Here is an 11,070-nt window from a genome sequence, read left to right on the forward strand (position 1 = left end):
ATTCATCCTTAAAGTCATAGTCAGGAAAGTGCCAGTCAGCAAAGTTGCATTGGATATGGAAATTTCTAGCTTGTGGGTTCCAGAAAAGCTAGGGGGTGACTGACAGAGACCTCCAAAGGCCAGGCCCGATTATAATACCAGCTCTTTTGACTCTATCAAATGCTGTTTCCATTAGACTCCTTTCTTACATCAAAAAAAGACCATATGAAGGCAAAAAAGAAAATCCTACAATAAAAATGTTGCCCCCAAATATCAATTGCTCGTGGATAGGTAGAACTAATATAAAAATGACAATTCTACCAAAACTAAACTACCTGTTTAGTGCCCTACTAATCAAAATTCCAAAAAATACTTTAATGAGTTAGAAAAAAATTGTAAGTAAATTCATATAGAGAAATAAAAAGTCAAGAATTTCCAGGAATTTAATGAAAAAAAGTGCAAAAGAAGGGGGCTTAGCCCTACTTGATCTAAAATTATATTATAAAGCATCAGTCATCAAAACTGTTTGGTATTAGCTAAGAAATTGAGTGGTGGACCATTGGAATAGAGTAGGTGCCAAAGCAGGAGATGATTATAGTAATCTGCTGTCCAGCTATTGGGATAAAAACTCTCTCTTTGATAAAAACTGCTGGGAAAATTGGAAGTTAGTATGGAAGAAACTTAGATTAGACCAACGCCTAACACCCTTTACCAAGATAAGATACAAATGGTTACAGGATTGAGACATAAAAAAACCAATACTATAAGTAAATTAGAAGATCAAGGACTACTTTACCTCTCAGATCTATGGAAAGGGGAGCAGTTTAATGACTAAGGAAGAGATGGAGAACATCACCAAAAACAAACTAGATGATTTTGATTACATTAAATTAAAAAGCTTTTGCACAGATAAAACCACTGTAACCAAAATCAAAAGAAATGTAGTAAAATGGGAAACAATCTTTACAACTAATGATTCTGACAAAGGACTCATTTCTAAAATATACAGAGAACTGGGTCATAGTTCTAAAATAAAAGCCATTCCCCAATTGTCAAATGGTCAAACAATATGCAAAGGCAATTTACAGATGAGGAGATCAAAGCAATCCATAGCCATATGAAAAAAATGCTCTAAATCATTAATTATTAGAGAAATATAAATCAAAGCTCTGAGGTACCACCTTACACCTCTCAGACTGGCCAATATGACCAGAAAGGCTAATGATCATTGTTGGAAGGGTTGTGGGAAATCTGGGGCACTATTACACTGTTGGTGGAGCTGTGAACTCATCCAACCTTTCTGGAGAGAAATTTGGAACTATACCCAAAGGACAACAAAAATGAGCATACCCTTTGACCCAGCAATACCACTACTGGGTCTATACCCTGAAGAGATGATGAAAAAGGGTAAAAACATCACTTGTACAAAAATATTCATAACAGCCCTGTTTGTGGTTGCAAAGAATTGGAAATCAAGTAAATTTCCTTCAATTGGGGAATGGCTTAGCAAACTGTGGTATATGTATGTCATGGGACACTATTGTTCTATTAGAAACCAGGAGGGATGGGAATTCAGGGAAGCCTGGAGTGATTTACATGAACTGATGCTGAGTGAGATGAGCAGAACCGGAAAAACATTGTACACCCTATCAGCAACATGGGCGTGATGTTCAACCTTGATGGACTTGCTCGTTCCATCAGTGCAACAACCAGGGACAATTTGGGGCTGTCTGTAATGGAGAATACCAGTACCCAGATAAAGAGCCATGGAGTTTGAACAAAGTTCAAGGACTATTCCCTTTAATTTAGGGAAAAAAACCCAGATATCTTATTGTCTCATCTTGTTATCTCTTAATACTTTTTTGTTTCTTCCTTGATGTGATTTCTCTCTCATCACACTCAATTTGGATTAATTGTAAAACATGGAAATAAAATAAAGATTGGCATATTGCTTTCTGTGGGTGGGGGGTGGGGTGGGGGGAGGGAAGTAAGATTGGGAGAAAAATTGTAAAACTCAAAACTCAAATAAAATCTTTTAAAAAAATGTTGCCCCCAAAATCCTCATAATGAGTGCTAAATGGAGTATGATTGGATGTGAGTCAGCTCTACCTAAGGAATAACAAGTGCTCCAAGTATCCTGTTTCTATTGGAAAGCAATCAGTGTTAACTTGGCTATTAATATAATAATTCACAAACCTCCTTCCCCCACCAAGCTGCAAATTGAGATCACATAAATTCTCTGGAACTGCAAGCCTATCCATTAACATTGAAATGGGCACAAAAAGCCAGACAGTGTTATCGCTAAATCTTTCTCTTGACAGTGTTGGAAGGATACCTAATTCATTTTACCTTTGAATGTAAGCTTCTAGAAAATAGGGATCAGAAAATAGCACTTATAAATTCTGTAACCCACTTAGCTGATGAAGTCTACGAAGTTGTCTGAAATAGCCACCCAGTGAATCCATCTAACATGGGAGAAAGTAGGATTGTCTTGAATCTTAATGATTTTTTTTCCTAAATTGATAATGAAGACCTATGGTGCAATGGTCTGCTCACCCAAAGAATTTGCTATCAGAGGAAAGATACTATGATATTGTTTATACATAAAATCTCCCTAAAGGAAATGGAATAGGATGTGAAATAGGAGATACATAGAATGTTATTATATTCAAAAGAACTAACATCCTGATCTCTCAAAACAAAATTCACAGATACAATCAAGATAGGATTCTTTCTTCTTCATTTCAATTCCAGTTTGTTAAGTATTTCAAACTTAGGTTGTACAAGATAAAATGTTTTTCAAAATGATTATGACAGGAGTTCTTAAACTGGGGTCTCTGAACTTTTAAAAATATTTTGATAATTTTCTTTTAACATTATTGTTCTTTTGGGGCAGTGGAGAGAGTGTGGTAGCAGGGAGACTTGAGTTCAAATCCAACTTCAGATATCTCTGTGATCCTGGGCAAGTTGCTTAATTGCTCTCTGCCTCAGTTTCCTCATCTTTCAAATGGGACTAATAATAGCAACTTTGCTGTTATTCAGACATTTCTGATACTTAATTACCTTGTAGTCCATACTGTCTATGGGATTTTCTTAGCAAAGATATTGGAGTGGATTGCCATTTTATTCTGTAATGGATTTAGAAAAGCTGATGTGACTATAGGTCACACAGCTATTTAATAGGTGAAGGCTGAATTTGAATTCAGATCTCCTTGACTTTAGATCTCGCATTTCATTATTGTGCTACTTAGCTGCTTATGGAAAACATAATTATGCTTTTTATGGAAACCAATATCAATTCTACCACTTTATAAACAATTTATTAATTCTAACAATGTATTAATTAACAATGTATTCCTCCCATTCAAAACAATGTATTTTTTCTCTATCTTTCCTTCAGAACTATCCAGTAGAAAATTGTCTTGAATACATTCCTATCTTCCCATTGTCTGGGGAGCAGTAGTAGGTGAATGGAAAAAGTAAACATTATTCTGTCTTTTGTTCAAATTCTCTGGATTTAATGTGCTTCATGTTAGATTTCACTTGCTGCCATTAGACAATAAAGTTAAATAAATGTTTCTTTTCCTTTAGTAACTTTGGATTTGGTCAACTATTCATTTATATTCTTAATCCCATTACCTTCTTCCTTCATCAATTATTCCTTCTCTCTTACCTTTATAGCCTTCATTTTCCTATTTATTTTGTTTATAGACAAGTCACTTTCTTTCTTAAAACAAGCCCTTTTAGACTTATGATGGAAAATACTATCCATATACAGAGAAGTAAGTGTGGAGTCTAAATGAAGGCAGAAGCTTAACATCTTCAATTTTTAAAAGTTGTCTTATGTATTATGTCTTTTTTTCTCTCTCTCTAGGTTTTTGATTCTTCTCTCGCAACATGATCATTATGGATCTATTGTTTATTATGTTTATAAACGTAGAATCTATATCACATTGCTTTCTATCTGGGGGAGTGGGAAGGGAAGAGAGGGAAAACTCAAAACCTTTCAAAAATGATGAGTAAAAACTACTTTTGCATGTAGTTGGAAAAGAAAATAGATAGAATATTTAAAAAAAACACCAAAAAGACCTTTTAGAATCGTAGGATTTCTCAGTTGGAGGCATGATTAGTGATGTCAAACTCAAATAGAAATGAAATCCAGTGGGGCCTATCATTAACTTAAAAACCAAAAATTTAATATGATCTATGTTGGATTGTACTTTTATTTATTTTGTTAGACATTTCCCAATTGTCTTTTTATCTTATTCAGTCATATGGGGTCAAGATACAAATTTGACCTCTCTAAAGTCTGTTCTATACCTAAACAAAAATTTCCTCTTCCCCTCCACCAGCAAGCGAATCTTGCTTGAAGATCTCTATTGAGATCTGATTCAGCTTTAGGACAATTGCCAGAAAGCTTTTCTCCTTCCCATCAGACCCAACTTTGCTTCTTTGCAACTTTTTTTGCTACAAGTTCTGCCCTATAGAGTTAAAACTCAGATTTCTCCTTGAGCTATCCACTTTTAGTTCTTGGCATTTCATTGTCAAATTTCTTTGAAAGAGTAGTCCATTCTTACTTTTTCCATTTCCTTAACATTTACCTTAATCCCTTGCCATCTGACAGCTTCCACTAGCCCTCTATAAAATTTCTTTCTTCAAGATCACCCAGTGACCTCCTAGTAATGAAAATTCAAAGATCTTTTCCCCCAGTCCTTATTCTCTTTGAGATACTATTAATCTTTCCTTCTCAAAACTTTTTTCTTCTATTTCCATAACAGCACTATCTTTATTCTCCTCCTATTTCTGTAAGCACTCTTTTACTTTTTCTTTCTTAACTTTTTCCTTTGCCTTGCTTTTGCTTTTTATTGAGTAATTAATATGAATCCATGTTAATTACTATTTCTCAAGGTTTGGTCCTCAGTCTTCTCTTATTTCTTTTTTCTTTCTTTTGGGGATCTCATCCAGTTCCATATGCCTTAATTATTTTCTCTGTGAAGATGAATCATAGAAATATATTTCTATAACCCTGATTTCTCTTCTACTACCTGTATAGCCTTTCAACTTGATTTGTTCATGATCACTAAGAATGACAAGATCCTTAGACTATTTCCAAAATATTAATTAACTGTTGGTGTTTTCAATGTGATATTTTTGTCCAGTGACCAACAAATTAATCATTTACTGGAAGAACTGAACCACATTCTTATTGACATTTTTCCTATAAACAAAATTAGAAAACATATTATAAGAAATTGAAAGGAAAAGCCTGGGTTTTCTTTGTGGAGAATAAAGGGGTAGAGTTGGTTTAATTATACATCTAAAACAATCAAGAACATCATTTCTTGGGATATTTGGTTATCTTATCTTTGTGATGATAACAATGCAGACCACTGAGTAGATAATTGTGATTGTATATTTTAGAAATAGTCCAAGCCCCTTGTTATTCTTATTCATACCTATGAACTAATCAAATGGAAATGCTCAATAAGAAATGGAAGAGAAATCAGGGTTATAGAAATATATTTCTTTGATTCATCTTCAAGAATATGAATATATAAATGCTTCAGGAAAACTTTGACAAAATCCTCCAATACATTCTCAATTTCAGGAACTTCAATGCAGAATTAAGCACAGACAATTAGGAATAATCATTTCAAAAAATCAGACAAAAATAAAATATATTAACTGATAAAGGAAACAGGAAGGAAATCACTATAACAATATAAATGACACTTCTTATAGCACAGTATTCTATTATATTCATATACCAAAATTTGTTGAACCACTCCCAAATTTATAGGGTTCCTTAGAATCTAGATCTTTTATTTTAAATAATATTTTTTCTAAGCTATCTATAGTGATATAAAAAATTTCTAATAACTATTTTTGCAGGTATAGTAGTTCTAGTGAAATTTTAAAATTTAAATATTATTCCATTTTCCTATTTCATGTAAAGATAATTTTCAACATTCATTTTTATAAGATTTTAACTTCCAAATTTTTCTCCCTTCCCTCTCCCTCCTCAAGATATCAAGTGATAGTGTGCAAAATTTGATTGCCCTTTGGGCATAGTTCCAAATTACTCCCCAGAAAAGTTGGATAAGTCCACAACTCCACCAACAATGCATTAGTGTCCCAATTTTCCCACATCCTTTTCAGCATTTGTCATTTTCCCTTTTTGCCCTATTAGCCAATCTGATAAATGTGAAGTGGTATTCAGAATTGGTTGAATTTGAATTTCCTTAATTAATAATTATCTGAAGTACATTGACTTAGACACCAAAATCTAAATAATTTTAGTTTCCCAAAGAGAGGAAAGAAAAGGAAAAAATGTATTTGTACCAAAAATATTAATGGTAGCTTTTTGTGGTGACAACGAATTGGAAACTGAAGACAGGTCTTACCCATGGGTACATGTGGGTGGGCGGGCCAACTAGCTCTCAGGTACTTCAGTGGTAGATTTTCTCTAGGGATTTCTTTTCCCCTCTGTGACATTCCTTTTCAAATATAACTATCGACAAACCAACACCAAAATTTTCAATAAAAAATTAAAAACAACAACAACAAAACATTAAATGCTTGCTATGTGAGGGAACTGAGGGAATTAGAACAGCAAGTGGTTATTTGTAGGAAATTAGTGAACCGCATCGATTCCATCTTGTATTTCAATTCTGGGGCTAGCTTAATTTCTATTTACTTATGGTCTAGTCCAGTTTCTGTCCTGTGAGAAAACTTTATTCAGTTGTGGGAACTGAGAGTAAATCTTATTGCATTGTTCAAACCATGACTAGGGAACTGGACCACCTCTATCTGTTGCTAAGAGACCCTTAACCATGGACTTGTTATGCTGATGAGAAACGTGATCAGATTCAAAGATAAATGAAAGGAATTTTCTCATAATTGTATATCTCACATGCACAACCTCTATGCTTATCTGAAAACTGTCCCATACAGATCAATGATTCTTTCCATATTCTCTTGATTGCTTACAGTTACTTACTTGTAGAGTAGGTCACCTTTTCTGATTCAAAAGATTGCATCTGTTCACTCCATTCCTCCCAATTTGGAAAGTTCCTAATCTTTCTTCTAATTAGAAATCAGATTATCTAATGTATTGCTTCCTTTTAATTAATTGTCCTTATTTGATTAATTGTTTTAATGTATAAAAGTGTGTCTGTTTTAGCTCAACAAAAAGTGATGCATGATTTGTGGAAAACAGGATGAGATTCTCCTAGGGCAAGTTCAATCCAATTGTCCGGCTGCTAGCCCAAGAGGTTGTCACTCTTCAGCCTCCACCATGCTTAGCTTCCAGGAACAAAGCCAAGAACCCATTTGAGTCTGGCATTTCACCTTCTCTCAATATCTTCTCCCTGACATTTCTCCTATTCCCCAATCATCCCTTCCCCTTTGCCCCTACTTTCCTGGCTCACTGCTCAGATGAACTCAGAATTACATCAAGCCCTGGGACTGGGATCACAACAAGGATCAGCAAAAAGAAACTGCCCTAGTGATTAGTTGCTCTTCTAGATTTTTTGGTTTTGTTTATTTTAAAGAAAGAAAAAAATGTGTATCTTGAAAGCTATTTAAAAATATAGTGGGGTGGCTAGGTGGTGCAGTGGATAAAGCACCTGCCCTGGAGTCAGGAGACCCTGAGTTCAAATTCAACCTCAGACACTTAATAATTACCTAGCTGTGTGGCCTTGGGCAAGCCTTGCAAAAATCTAAAAAAAAAATAAAAGTATAACTACTGCAACACAAGCTGAGGAAGAGGTCTATTCCTGCTTTGTAAGGCAATTGGCTTGCATTGTTTAATATATCAATATGCTCAAAAGAGCAAACCTTTGTTTCCTCATTCATCTTCCTCCCACCATATATGTGCCACATAATAAATATACTAAGTGATGGGGATACAAATGTAAAATTTAGATTGCTCTTATTCTCAAGTTGCTCATAATTAATTTGGAAGAGGGGACAAGGTAACTGAAAGGTTCTGTTGCAGTACATTTTGAAAGACCAGGAATCTTTAGGGAGAATTGACTGGGCATGATAAAGTCCCATGGATCATGGAACATGGCTGGAAGGACAGATTGTAAGATTCTATTATAAGATCTTCCCTTTTACTGGAGGGATTATAGTTGATGAATTCCTACTTAAGCAAATGTTGTGAGTGGCCCTGCTGTGGACAGGGGAGGAGCAGGTTCATGACCATTGGAAAAGGAAAAGTTGACCCTGTTGGGTCATGGTGTCCTTGAGGGTCCTAATTTATGATAGGAAGAGAAAATGAGAAGGGGCGATAAAACAAAGACCTCTTCCTCCTGGGAAGAGGAGGTCCCAGGAAAATATGAATGAGGAGGAGGAAGGCTCCCTAATGACCTGACCCTCCAGTGCCAGATGGACTCTGTATAGAAGGGCTAGATTTTTTTCTCTGCTGGGTTCTACAATGTACATATGAGGATGTAATAATTAGAAACTTATAATTAGAAGGTACTTTTCACATGTTATATCATTTTGGAGTCGTATAACAATCTGGTGAGGTAGAAACTAGGTTACAGGTATTGTTCTACTTCACAGGTAAGGAGATAGAGGAGTAAAGTGATTTATTTATGATTACATGAATCAAGTAAAATTCAAACCCAAGTCTTCCTGATTCCAGATTCAGCACTAATACCACATCATAAATGATTCACAAGGTCTTTAAAATTTAAATCTATGCCTTTTGATATTATAGTGAAGGAGATTATAATTGGGTAATTATATTTCCAAAAATCCTATTGCCTCAAAACAGTGGGATTCCAACTCAGAGAATTGGTTGACAAATTCTAAAAAGAAAATTACAAAAATTACAGATCCTGAAAATAAATGAGTTACCACAGGCACAAATTGTTCCCTGTATTGGATAATGTACTTGTTTTCAATGTATTCTGGGAAATATATTCCTTTGGTGTGATTGGATTTGCTTTAGCCTAATGAACATTAAAACTAGCAAACTGAGGAGAGTCATTAATAGAATCTTAAAGCTTCTCTCTTTCTCTCCCCCTTCTGTTTATGTTTCTGTATGTTTCTGTCTCTCTTTTCTAGTGATTTAAAAAGTTTATGCCATCTGACTAATAGTCAAACTGGGATTTATGAGAAAGAGTCATGTTGGACTATAAAGTGAAATGATTCTGTCAAAGGTTCTACTACCCAGGATTCCCAGAAAACTGCCAAAAATACCTTGGTTTTATTTGCTTATTTTTTCCCTGAAGGAGCAAATTCTAAACATATAAGCTTTTTAAAGAACTTTTTTATCTTGCAAAATTGTTTATGAAAAAACTATAGCTGAATTCAAATTGGTCTGATGAATATCTGTATCTAACCTTGGATTATATGTAGTATTTAAGAAGTGTAACTTTTTGGATTATAGATACAAAACTCATTTAGAATTGCCTTTGGAACATATTGAATAGAATTGGGGTTGGAAGGAGGGTAGGGGAAGCATATTTATCTTCATAAAACTTATTAAAATCAGAATGTGTGTCCTGAGCCCACAAGAAGGGGAAGATGACGCCAAAGCATGCTGATTGACAGAGTAAGTCAAATGAATTCCCACTTGTCCTGCAGATGGTCATGGCTATTACTCATTAACTGCATGACCTTGTACAAACCACTTTACATCTTTGGGTCTCAGTTTTCTTATTTGTAAAATGTAGGGATTAGACTAGACATCCTCTAACATACCTCTTAGATCCATGAGCCTCTGGCTATGTGATTTTTTTTTTACATTCTATGATCTTATGAATGATTCAGTAATTTTGAGTTATTTAGTCCAGTTGGAAATTTATTATTTTTCAGTTTGTCACACATCTGACTCTTCATAACTCCATTTGGGTTTTCTTGGCAAAGATACTGGAGTAGTTTGCCATTTCCTTTACAGATAAAGAACTGAGGCAAATAGAGTTAAGTGATTTGCTCAGGGTCACTTGGCTAATGTCTTGAGGCCAGATTTGCACTTACAAAAATGACTCTTCCTGACTTTAATCCTGTTACTCTATCCAATGCCACTTAGCTCCCCAGAAGAGACTTCCTCTGGAACAAAGCAGTGCATTTTTGGTGGTTTATTTGTTTTTTACTTTACTTTGTGTATGGTACATGGTACTAGTTGTTAAGCAAAGGTGTATTATTGTTTATTAGATGGATTGTCAAGAAGTAGACTCGGTTGGGGCCACTAGGTGGCTCAGTGGATAGAGCACTGGCCTTGGAGTCAGGAGTACCTGAGTTCGAATCCGGCCTCAGACACTTAATAATTACCTAGCTATGTGGCCTTGGGCAAGCCACTTAACCCCATTGCCTTGCAAAAACCTAAAAACAAAATTAATCGTTTAGAAAAAGGATGGGGAACAGGCAGCTACAGGGCCCAGTGGATAGAGCACTGGGCTTGAAATCAAGAAGATATTATCGTGAATTTAAAACTGATCTTAGATACTTACCAGCTTTGTGACTCTTTGTGACCCCATTGCCTTGCAGAAAAAAAGAAGTAGACTATGTGAGAACAGTACATATTCTATGAGCTCTCTACCAGAAAAGGAATCATGTTGACCGAAGGCTCAACCAGGAAACTTTTAGGAAATAGGCTAACAGAATACCACCCAGCTAGACAGTGTAGAATGCTTTAAAAGTCCTTGTATTGCCCTGGTATATTACTTATTAATTGATATTCTTTTTTTCTATATAAATAGGTATACTGTCTTGGATCAAAGATAGCTCAGATGTGCTAATGATAAGAAATTCCAAAATTTATATCCAGTTACAGAGACAGTGATAGGAAAAAATAGGAATTAATTAATTAAGGATCATATTGTGTCAGATTTCAGTATCCAGGGGGGCAAGATGGGTCATGGATGAAGTTTAAGAGGAATTAGGAATTAAAAATAAAGGACTAAAGTTTAGAAATTAATAAAGAGGAGAGTCTTTGAGCTATGGGCAAGGACTTCTAGTCTAATTGCAAAAAAAAAATGCCAAATCCTCAGAAAACTTAGTCAAAGGCCTAAATATCTGTCCTCACAACAAGGGTGGACGTAAGACTTATTTATGACCTGAGAATAGATTTTCTCT

Source organism: Macrotis lagotis, chromosome 1, assembly GCF_037893015.1.
Source record: "Macrotis lagotis isolate mMagLag1 chromosome 1, bilby.v1.9.chrom.fasta, whole genome shotgun sequence".
NCBI lineage: Eukaryota > Metazoa > Chordata > Mammalia > Peramelemorphia > Peramelidae > Macrotis > Macrotis lagotis.